The sequence below is a fragment of the Mixophyes fleayi genome, chromosome 12, assembly GCF_038048845.1.
Source record: "Mixophyes fleayi isolate aMixFle1 chromosome 12, aMixFle1.hap1, whole genome shotgun sequence".
In the NCBI taxonomy this organism is placed as follows: Eukaryota; Metazoa; Chordata; class Amphibia; order Anura; family Limnodynastidae; genus Mixophyes; species Mixophyes fleayi.
The window spans coordinates 22,813,866-22,825,797 of record NC_134413.1 but is presented as its reverse complement, the minus strand read 5'-3'; the positions used below and the strand labels follow the sequence as shown (position 1 = coordinate 22,825,797).

General features: G+C 41.1%; 1 protein-coding gene across 1 annotated transcript in view; it reads left to right on the top strand.

Annotated features, from left to right (window-relative positions):
- Positions 1-999: 999 nt before the first annotated feature.
- PPM1A (protein phosphatase, Mg2+/Mn2+ dependent 1A) overlaps positions 1,000-11,932 on the top strand; it is a 34,727-nt gene continuing 23,794 nt past the window's right edge. Inside the window, exon 1 of the mRNA XM_075192087.1 lies at positions 1,000-1,389. The gene's annotated coding sequence lies outside the window, so the exon portion shown is untranslated. The remainder of the gene's footprint in view (positions 1,390-11,932) is intronic.

The window sequence follows — 11,932 nt, the reverse complement described above, 5'->3', positions numbered from 1 at the left end:
AGTGTGGAGTGAGAAGAGCAAGGTGCTGAGGATGGCACTATGAGGGACCTCAACTGGCAGTGGAAGGGGGAGAAGTCTGAAACGGAAAAGGATTAGTTAGACAGATAGTAGAACCAACAGAGGACGGTGTCAGATAGAGCAAGAAAGTGAAGGGAGTGTAGTAGAAGGTGGCCCAGGGTGTCAAAGGCTGCAGAGAGGCCCAGGGGTTAAATGTATTAAACAGCGGTTTTTGCAAGTTGCCGATATTCGACGACTTTGCAGGGCAAATTTAAAACGGCAATCTGTTTAAGGGCAAGTTTTGTCTTTAAAGACACTGATGTTTTATTGACGACTTGCAAAAAACGCCCTTTAATACATTTACCCCCAGAAGTATAAACACAATGTAATACTTGAATTTAGTGGTAAGGTCACAGGTTACTTTGGTCTGGATGATTTCTGTGTACTAGAGGGGATCAGGGAGGGAGTTGTTAGAGAGGAAGGTGGTAAAGGGGTGTATACAAACCTCTCAAGTGTTTTGGAGGTTAGAGGGTTTGGTTTGAGAACGGGGGAGACAAGGGCTTTGTTGAAAATAAGAGTTTGAAGGAAGAGGAGACGATTATATTAAAACCAATATTTTAATTACAACTGTTGAATAAAGATTGCATGTTAAAACTGAATTTAAGAGGCAGAAAAAGAAAATTGATATTATGCAGTTGGTCAATACTTGGGACTTTCCACAGACATTGGAGCCAGTTGGCAATAATGCATTTTATATGATCTCTTGGTATTATCTTTCTTAGGTTTGACAGTGACGTAGAAACTCTGTACACATATAAAACAAAGATTTGACTGATTTAGACGCTTCTCAAGGCGACCTACAACGCTCACTAGGGCTGGCACATTGACAGAGCTGTCAACCTGCCCGGCCACCATTTACAAGATGACGTAACTCGCATCGCCTCAGTCCTCCCAACATCCGGGACATCTCTCTCTCTTTCTCTGTACTGTGTGTGAGCTGTTAGAGGAGGACTGGGCGGGAAGGAGATTAACGACGCAGCGGCGCGCGCCCCCGCCCGCCGTGTCACAGAAGCTCGCGCACGGAGGCGCGCTCAGGAGTCAGTCAGAGGGGGGGTGTCGCGAGCTCAGTCCCAGGCTGACTGTCCCCCGCCGGCCGCCCGGCCCCGCTCCCAGTGACATCTCATTCATAGAGCTCCCCTCCTCCGGACAGAACCGTGTGTGACCCTCCGCGCCGGACAGCTCTGCTCCCTCCGAATCCCCCGTGGGGGTGGGGAAGGGGAATGACGAATCCGTCTGCCCAGGGCCGCCGAGAGACGCTGCTGCCCGTCACCGCCTGAATGGTCTGAGGCGGCGGCTTCATCTGCAGTCACCACAGCGCTTCTTCTCCGACAGGTGAGTCTTATTTCCGACTGCGCAACGGCAGACTCGGGGGTTGTTCGATGATGGGGGAGGGGGCGGCGAAGGCCTCGGTGCTACGCTGGGCCCAAGCCTGGCAGCGGTTGGGCGGATAGTGATCCGTAACCGACATTAATCCCACTGCGCAACCAGCATCGCGGCGCCGAGGCCTGAAGTACTGCGGGGACGGCTGTGTAATCCTCTCTCCCTCCTGTACATTGTATGACTATATCGTGCTCGCTTCGTGAGCTTCCAGGCCCCTCACTCTCCCTCCTACTCCTCCCCACCTCTCTCCCTCCACCCTCTACACCCCTTCATTCACTGCTTTTATTTTCTGACAGCGATTTTTAACGTCTGGTCTATTGCAACCTCCACTTTACCTATTTTTACGTTTATTTTAGCTTACACGGTTTTGTATACTGTAATACACCCACTGGGGTCTTACCTTTTGCACCCCTTATGCTTCTACGTATCACTGTAACCAAACTGTGCCCACCATATCCCTTCAACTCCCACTACAGCTCTCTATTCTCCAGTATCACACCTAATGCACACAACCCCCTGCCTTGTTTTTCATCTGTCACCTATTAGCACATCCCATTGTACTGTAATTCTGTTCACTTGTTTCTGTATCACCTCTTTATCACATTGTGCTATAAAATACATTTCCAATTCAATAAATTGCCTCGTTAGTGTTTGCCTGTTATGTATTTTTTCTTTAATTGTGATATTACTGTCTTTGTCCATACAGCCATGCATTTGACAGATCTTTGCAGTTTGACTGTAATGTGCATTTTATTATATGGGGTTCATTATAATGTGCTGTAGCAAATATACAATATAATAGCTATGCAGAAGGAATTCATTAACATGTAGGCTGGCAGTAAGTGGAGTATAGTGTCCCTTATACACTGCTACCAGATAAGTAAATATAAAATAACAAAAGATGATTACATGGTTCATCTTTTAGATTTAACTGATTTATCCTCTGATTATTGTTTGACCCCGCCCACTGTTTATATATGCATCCCTTTTTATTCCCCTCTCCATATATCTATATGCCCCCCATACCTCCTTTCTCGTCAACCTGGTAATCTGGTTTCCTTCCACAGTCCAAAACTATACTCATAGTTAATTGGCTTCTGGCAAAATGGACCATAGACTTTGTGGTAGCGATTTTAGATTGTAAGTCAATGGGACAGGATAACTACTCTTATGTGCATAAGATGGCTTGTACTATATAAACAACAATAACATACCTGTTGTCATCTATCCTTATTCCTCCTTCACCTTATCTAAAATACCTCCTGCATTTTCTTTGCTGTCTATCTCTTTCTATATACCCTTATGACACAACTGTACCTCCCTTCTCAAGGGCATCATATCTGTAATTTGTATGTTCTCCCTGTGTTTGCGTGTGCTTACTCCAGGTTTTTCGGTTTCCTACTACAGTCCAAAACATACCGGTAAGTTAATTGGCTTCTGACAAAAATGTACTCTAGGATGTGTGGTAGGTAATAGACTGTTAAAGCTCCAATGCGGCAGGAAGTGATGGGAATGATTTCATAGAATATCCGCTGCGTCCCACATAGCAACCACATACAGTGCTTTGAGGCCTATTGGGAGAAATGCGATATATATATATATATATATATATATATATATATATATATATATATATATATATATATATATATATTAACACAGTGATGGGCAAACTTTTACAGGAGCGGGCCAAATAAAAAAGAAAAACTTTAGGCGGGCCAATATAATTTATTAAACTCAAATATCGAAATATATAATGCAATTTTTTTGAATGGGACGGGAGGGTGGTATATAGCAGTGTTACATAAGTCCGCCTTAGTATATGGCCCATCTCTTCTCGCATGACTTTCAGCCATTAGGGGGCGGGCAGGTGTTTGAGTGATTGACATACGAAGTGTCCTTTTAGGAAGGAGGATGAAGTGTAATGGAGGAAATAGCTGTGAAGGCATAAAAATGAAGGTTCTGACACACAGGGTCGGCCCTAATAATTTTATGCATATTTTAATTAAATTTTTTAAAATATTGGCGGGCCGTATAGAACCTCTGAGTGGGCTGGATCTGGCCCGCGGGCCGTAGTTTGCCCATCACTGTATTAACATATTTCCTCCATTCTCATTTGTCTGGTTCCCAGCCATTGAATTTTCGTCCATTCTAGCAGTACATTCCATCTATGCTGTTCTTCAGCACCCCCATTTTCCTGCCTTTTAAATTCATGTGCATTTTTGCTGCTGTAGCTTCCCCTTTGTATGAATCCACCAGTCCACATGGTGCTTTTCTGCACAGCAAGTCTGCAAAACTGTCACTTTGCTCTGTTATAGAAGCACCTCCCTACTACCATGGCATCCTGCTGCAGTGAAATCAAAGAATGTTATGGACATATTTAGTTAACTGTAAACACTCCAGTTATATATATTATTCAAATAGTTAACAGCCTGTGATCGATATATTCATGTGAACTAGTATTTGGCTTTATTTGCTCTTTAAATATCTGTTAAAAATAAAATGTATATATAACCATTGCAGATGTCAAATTGAGTCCAGAAGAATTTTTTTTTAAGATTCATTCTTCAGGGCTTCCCCCACATAATTATCTACAAACATGAATGGACAGACTATGCTGTTTTTTAATTAGTTGAACATTTTTTTTTTAATGATCTAATCCCAACTATATCTACGCCTTCTTTTATTCCTCCTAGATAAATGCAATTTATGTGTTTGGAAGGAGAGAGAACTGCAAGCATTCTATTTTGATTGTTGAGTATGATTGATAACATAGAATGGAATAAATACATTTTCCTCTCAACTGTTATTTTTTAAATAGAAAAAACTTGGCATAGTTACTTTACATGTGCGAAGCTCAAAAAATATGCAATAAATGATAGGCAATTCAAAATGAGAGCAACTTTATTGTGTATGTATTTAATTTGTAAGGTGTCCAGTGCTCTGCAGCATCGGTCGGGGGTGGTTAGAAGACATACAAAGCAGACCTGAAAACAAAGGGTAGGGTGGGCCCTAAGTGTGAGAGTGAAGGTTTCGAGTAGGGTAAGCTTTAATAGAGAGATGTTTTCAGAGAGCGTTTAAAGATTTGAAGGCTGTGGTAAAAAATGCCATAAGTTTGTAGTGGCACATGAAAAGCCTTCTAGAAAGGAGTGAGTGTTTATTAGAGGTGAGGAGCAGGTCAGAGGTAGATCGAAAAATGTTTTGATATTATATTAGAGATGTATGAAGGGGTGGTGGTGCTGAATGTTTTGTAGGTGAGGATGAGTAACTTGAATTGTATTTTGTCAGTCACTGGGAGCCAGTGTAGGGATTTGCAGGGTGGAGAGAGGAAGACCAGTCTTGCTACAGCCTTTAATGGGTTGAAACAGGAATAGATGGTTGAGGGAAGTGCCAGATAGGAGATTGTAATAGTCAAGGTGGGAAATTGCGGAATGGACAAGTGTTTTGGTAGCATTTTTGGTAAGAAGAGGGTGTATTTTAGCTCTATTTCAAAGTTGGTGCCGACAGGTCTTGGAGAGCACTGGATGCGAGGAATAAATAATTGTACAGTAGCTTAAGGAGGTTACAAAGGTAGTTTGAGAAGATGGACCTCTTCAGGAAAGTTGTTTTGATTATAAGTTTGTAGGTTAGTGGAAAGTCTTGCACAAGGGAGAGATTTTCAAACGGTAGGTGCAGCTCAAGAAGTTATGTAACTGGGAATAGGAGCAAATAGTGAGGTTTGGGGATTTTGGGCAGAGTGCAGTGATTGTGTAGATATTATGAGATGAATGTAGACAAATTGATGCTGATCTGTTAATGGCTTTATATTCGATTCCATAAAGTACAGGTACAACGTATGGCAAATAAAAGCAACAGTAGAATATTTGGTGTAGAAAATTAGTCTTGCTGCTATGTTCAAAATGGATTTTTAGGGGTGAAGGACTAGCTAGCGGGATACATGTAAGGAAGTAATTGCAGTAGTCAATACAGGATATTATGATTGCTGGAATTGATGGTTTTATGTGAGATACGTGTATGTTCTTGAGTTGTTCCTTTTCATGTAGCAGGATTTGGAGTCTACTTGAATGTATAAAACTAAAGATGGTTCTGAATAAAGGATAATTCCTAGTAAGTGAAGTTGGTGTAGAGTTTATTGTGGCAGTTGTGTTAACAGAAATGGATAAATCGGGTCAGTAGTTTCAATCAGTTGGTGAAAAGGATTAATTGCTCAGTTTCTGAAAGATTGAGTTTGAGGTGGTGAGAGGACATCCAAGATGAAATGGCGTAAAGAAATGTTAGTGAAACCCAAATTAACTGCTTAGTAGTTCAATAGAAGTGGCATAGAAATAGAGAAGTAAAATACCTCCTCAGGCTGAGACTTATGATATCCAACTGGTTAGCAGAGAGACAGTGAGTTCAGAGAAGCAAATACTGAAGGAGCAGCTTGATAGACAAGATAAGAATGAGCATAGGACACTGTCCTTAATACCTAGGGAATGCTGCATATATATGTTAGACAGTGTCACATGCAGCAGAACGGTCAAGGGTTCTTGGAAGTGAGTGGTGTCCTTTTAGGTTTAGCAGTGATTAAATCACTGACTGCCTTAGTCAGTGTTGTCTATGGAGTCCTGGGAGCAAAAGCTTGCAGAAAAAGGTTTAATAGGTTGTGCCAGGTGAGTCTATAGCAAAGGCTCTTGAGAAGCTTGAACATGGGAGTTGAGAGATGGGACATAATCTGAGAAAGACTAAGGGTCTGTCTTTTTTATTTTCTTCAGACTTAACAGTAACAACATTCTTTAATAGTATACCAGAGGAGAGGGAGAGCTTACAGACGTGTTCAGAGTGAATCACATTCAAAATCATGTTTAAATGTAACTAGCGTACACTTGCCAGCAATGAGTGATTGCGATTAATCCCAAATAAAGATAAGCTGTTTCTGTAGGATTTCCTTGCAGTTTTCTTTGTTGCTTCCTACTGGGATAACCATGGTTTCCCAAGAACTTTTCAATATGTCATTGTTAAGTTACCGATTGGGAGAGCGGTATAAATTTCAAAGGTATTACATGTACTGTGGAGCACTATGAAGCATATCATCAATAAATGTAGAAAATGTTGCACAACATCGACATTGTCAACATCAGGATGTCCATCCAAAGTTGATGACGGGACAAGTAGAAAGCTCATCAGGTAGGTTACCAAGAGACATACAGGAAACAATATGAGCTGCAGGAACCTGTCATTCCCCGCATGTGGCAACAATCTCCTGTATTACGCACATGCCTTGGCTATTGGGTTAGCATGGTGAAACGGCGTGGTAAAGTCATTTCTCACAAAAAGGACTTGTCTAAATTTGCCTCCCCCAAAAAAGTCACCCCAAATTATATGGAAAAACGTCTTTTAGTCTGAGAGAGGTTGAACTTTTTAGCCTTAATTTTAAAAGGACAACAGAGCTCATCACTCAAAACACCATCCCTACTGGAAAGCATGCTGGTGGCAGTATCATGCTTTGGGGCTGACTTTCTTCAGCTGGGACACGAGTTGGAATGGATGGCATAATGAATAGATCCAAATATCAAAATATTTTGGCACAAAACCTGCTGGCCTCATAAGAATGAAAGATAACAGGAAATTTAATCTTCAGACATAACTCTTTGCACGCATCCAAGACAACTAAGAAATGTATCTAAGAAAGGAAGATTAATATTTTGGAATAGACCCAGACCTTGGTCCCATTAAAAACCTGTGGAATGACTGAAAGGCTGTATTCAGGAGACCCCCTTGCAGTTTGGTAAACCTTGAACTTTATGGGGGAGATTCAATTACTGGCGATATGGTGCATGGGCATTGCGGCGTACACATTGCTGGCAATTATTGTAGGAATCTCCGTTCATTTTAGAGGTGCATGGTAAAGTGAGTGGAGATTTGACAGAAATCAACGCTGGGAGGTGTCTCGTGGATTTTCCAGAGACACTCTTTGGCTAATTGACTCTCCCCCTATGAGTGGGATAGAAGTCCAGGGGTGAGACGAGGATAACAAAAACTTTTTTAAAAGACTCACCGCTATACCAAAAGCAAAAATTGCTTCCACAAAATATAAGTTTAGGAGTTAGCACAGTTTTGCAACCTGGGTATTGTAGGTTATTTTCACTTTTTTCCTAAAATGTTGTCTTCGTTTTTAACTTGAATTTCGTTTATTATAAGGTCTCGTTAAAGGTGGAAAAAGGTCGGACGTCATTTATCTTCATTCCATCAAACACCTGCAATTTCTCTAAGGGTGTGTAGTCTCTTTATATGCATTGAATGAGTGAATGAATACACTTATCTACAGAGCATTTGTCAAGAGGAACTCTAAAAATCAGTTATACTGTTAAAGCGATGCAAAGAGAGCTCTGTAATTCAGGCCTCACTGCATAGGAACCACAGGAAGTATGCAAAATAATGGAAACACCTGGGTAAATGGAGGACACCATATTGCAAGCAAGGGGTTTCCACACAGGAGTGATTTTGTTAGTTAAGTGAATAACCCAGCATTGCACAAGGTGACTGCCCCAATCCACAGTGCACATGTGGTTGCCCAATGTTTTGATGAACATGACTGAAAAAGCTATGGATTACATCAGTCACTATATCTGAACCCAATCAAACATTTATGGGATATACAGGGATATACTTGAATGAAGCCGGAAACTGTTTTTTGGGTTGTTTTTGTTTTGTGTGTTTTTTGTTTTTTTTAAATGACTTTCTTGTTGGAGAATGTTGCTGCATTCCTTTTGCATAATTCCAGACATTGGTGGACTCGGTGTCACAGTGCACACAGGCTGCATTTGTAGGCTTAACATCCGATTAAAATGACATAATTGAAATTTCCATTTTTTTGGTACAACTATATTCATTTCCTCTTTCATCCTCCATAGCAGCATTACAATGAGTCGGTCCCCTTCATGCCTTAGAGACAGAAAATTAGAAACTCCCCCAGGTTCTATATATAAGGCAGCTCCCCCTCTTCCCCTGGGTCTTTTTCTTGTCTTTAGATGAAGTTAGAGAGGAGAGGTAGTAGTTAATTTTCTGTGTAGAGGCTCACCTGCTCTAATGTCCAGTGTAGGGCCTAGTTATAAGGCGACCTTCCGTAACACACAATGTGCGTCTGCAGTGCGCATGCACCATGTCCGATATAGAGGACTAAGCAAAGAAGACAATTGAAAACCCTGGTTCCCTGTTGCATAGAAAGCACCACTGCGAACAGAGCACAAAAGCAACAGGACATCCAGAAAGATGGCGTACTGCTCCAGATATCTGTAGGTGCTTGTTTTCTGGATTTTAGTTGCAATGTAGTAATTCTCTCCAATCTCTGTTCTATGTAGAGCCTGTGGAGGGGAAAAAAGAAAGTTAGCCCAGCATCCTGAACAATTTAAGGAGTTGATAGCCTGGTTCATGAAATCATGTGACGAAAGATGATTCATATGCTGTTCAGAGGGTAAAGAAAGCAAGGAAGGGTTCCCAGTCAGAACTGGACTCTCTAGCAGACAGATTTTTTTTAATGTGGGTAATGAGGAGCTTCTACTCCGACATTTATAAATATGTGGCATGAATGAATCTACCACCACTGCAGTTCAGAAATCCCTCTGAGTATCACAGTAAAATATGTATATGGAATGGGATCAAGTTAGGTCTCTGTTTAACTGGAAAACATTAGAACATGTGTATCCCTTCAGTGATTAAAAAGCAAAGAAATACAGTTCAATTTCAAAAGTGAATGCCGCAGTAGCCAGTTTATGAACCAGGACCACTTTTACTTTACAAGAGTGTTGTCCTTTTAAGAGATCATATGAATAGGACAATGGAAAGTTGTATTAAAAATCTATATATTTTTTCTGGGACTACCTTGAAATTGGGGTGGTAGTTATGGCTTCAGAGGCTTGAGCACTTTGACTATGGGGTGAAACTTCTCATACACCTATATTAAGGAGACTCCATCTCTTTGTCCATGCAAGCCATTTTCGCATAGTCAATAAATAAAATTCCCTCTGCTTATAGCAGGGAGAATTGTCTTTCGTCCATAGACCTTCAGGTTACTTGCAGTCAAAGTTTTGAGAATGACACAAGTATTGGTTTTCACAAAGTTTGCTGCTTCAGTGTTTTTAGACCTTTTTGTCAGATGTTGCTATGGTATGCTGAAGTAAAATTACAAGCATTCCATAAGTGTCAAAGGCTTTTATTGACAATTACATTAAGTTTATGCAAATAGTAAATATTTGCACTGCTGATCCTTTTTGAAGACTCCTGCAATTCGCCCTGGCATGCTGTCAATCAACTTCTGGGCCACATACTGACTGACTGGCTGTTCAGTCTTGCCTAATCAATACTTATTTTGTCAGAATTTTTGTTTGTGCACTCCCCTCTTGAGGATTGACCACAAGTTCTAAATGAGATTAAGGTCTGGGGAGTTTCCTGGCCATGGACCCAAAATTTCAATGTTTTGATTCCTCAGCCACTTATCACTTTTGCAAGGTGCTCCATCATGCTGGAAAAGGCATTGTTCATCACCAAACTGTTCTTGAATGTTTGGGAGAAGTTGCTCTTGGAGGATGTTTTGTTATTCTTTATTCATGGCTGTGTTCTTGGGTAAAATTGTGAGTGAGCCCACTCCCTTGGCTGAGAAGCAACTCCACACATGAATAGTCTCGGAATGCTTTACTGTTGGCATGACACCTTTCCTTCTCCAAATGTTTTTTCAGATGCCTCAAACAATCTGAAAGGGAATTCATCAGAGAAAAATGACTTCACCCCAGTCCTCAGCAGTCCAATACCTGTACCTTTTGCAAAATATCATTCTGTTCCTGATGTTTTTCCTGGAGAGAAGTGGCTTCTTTGCTGGCCTTCTTGACACCAGGCCATCTTCCTAAATTATTTGCCTCACTGTGCATGTAGGTGCACTCACACCTGCCTGCTGCCATTCCTGAGCAAGCTCTGCCCTGGTGGTGACCCAATCCCGCAGCTGAATCAACTTTAGAAGGCTCCTAGCGCTTGCTGGACATTCTAAAGTCTTCAGGGCGCCCAAGCCTTAACAACTATTGAACCTTTCTCCTTGAAGTTCTTGATGATCCGCACATGTTTCCTTGCAGATCACTATGGTTTACAGAGGAAGAAAAATGATTTGAAGCACCACCCTCCTTTTAAAGCTTCCAGTTTGTTATTCTAATTCAATCAGCATGACAGTTATCTCCAGCCTTGTCATCGTCAACACTCTCATCTGTGTTAACAAGAGAATCCCTGACCTGATGTCAGCTGGTCCTTTTGTGGCAGGGCTGAAATGCAGTGGAAATTTTGTTTTTGGGATAAAGTGCATTGCCATGGCAGAGAAGGACTGGAGTATATGTAAATTGCCATCACAAAAATGGAGTCGACAGACTTTGTGAAAAATATTTGTGGCGGTCTCAAAAAATTTTCTCCATGACTGTACTTCCATATAATGTTGCTGTTCATCCCCAAAGGTTCCTCAGGTTTTGTGTACTGTGACAGCATTTCCAGTTCACCTGTCTTCCCTTTTGGTTTGATAACATCCCCCATGGACTTTCTCCAAGGTATTGGTTATGCTGGTAATAGAATTTTGGAAAGAGGGCCAAGAGTGATCCAATCTGGGTGACATCCTAGCAATGGGAAAGTCAGCATGTTGTCTGAGTCAGGATAGCTCAATTAATGGTCTTTCTGCAGATACACAACTGGATGAAATAAATTATTGGCATCCTTTTTTAGATGTAGTTAAAAATAATTAGATTGCAACAGGTGAGTCTCCTGATCTGCTGTGGACCATAGTGGTTGTAGCTGTTGCCACACTTTGCTGTCATCTTCTCGTTCAGTCTGTTGTAGCCCCTTATTAGTGAGCTTCCTTTTGCATCAAAGTTTCACTGGGAGTGGTATTGACATTTACCATTTTGCAAACAGGCCTAGTGGGATGAATAGCACAGGGATTTTTTTTTATAGCTCCTCATATTACGCAGAATTTACATCGGTCTCTGCGCTAGTGGTGCTTACAATCTAATTTGCTAACACTTAGAATTTTGCTGCAAGCAAATTAACCTACCAGTATTTTGAACTGTAGGAGAAAACCATGAAGATGAGCATACATAAGAGACGTATAAAGGTGGACAATATAATTGCATATGTGTGAAAACAAAGGGTTGGGAGTGCCCTGCTGCAGTTTAGTGTGTCTTCATGTCGAGATCGCTTTTAACATTTAATGCCGTATTTGCTACATGGCAATAACTTGTTTGCTTAAAATACTTAGGTCAATTTTAGGTTGTTGCTAACCTGTTATCACCCCTGCCCGCCATCCAAACGAAATATCACTGTTTTGTAATAAATTTGTTCCTGTGCATTCATTGGCTATACAATGTGACTAACTGCTCTTTTTTGTACGTCTGGCTCTGATCATGAATCCAATGACATCAAACCCATCCTTGTCAAGCTTGTAGTTTTGTAAGAATAATCATGCTGGATGAATCCCAGGTAGCCAGTG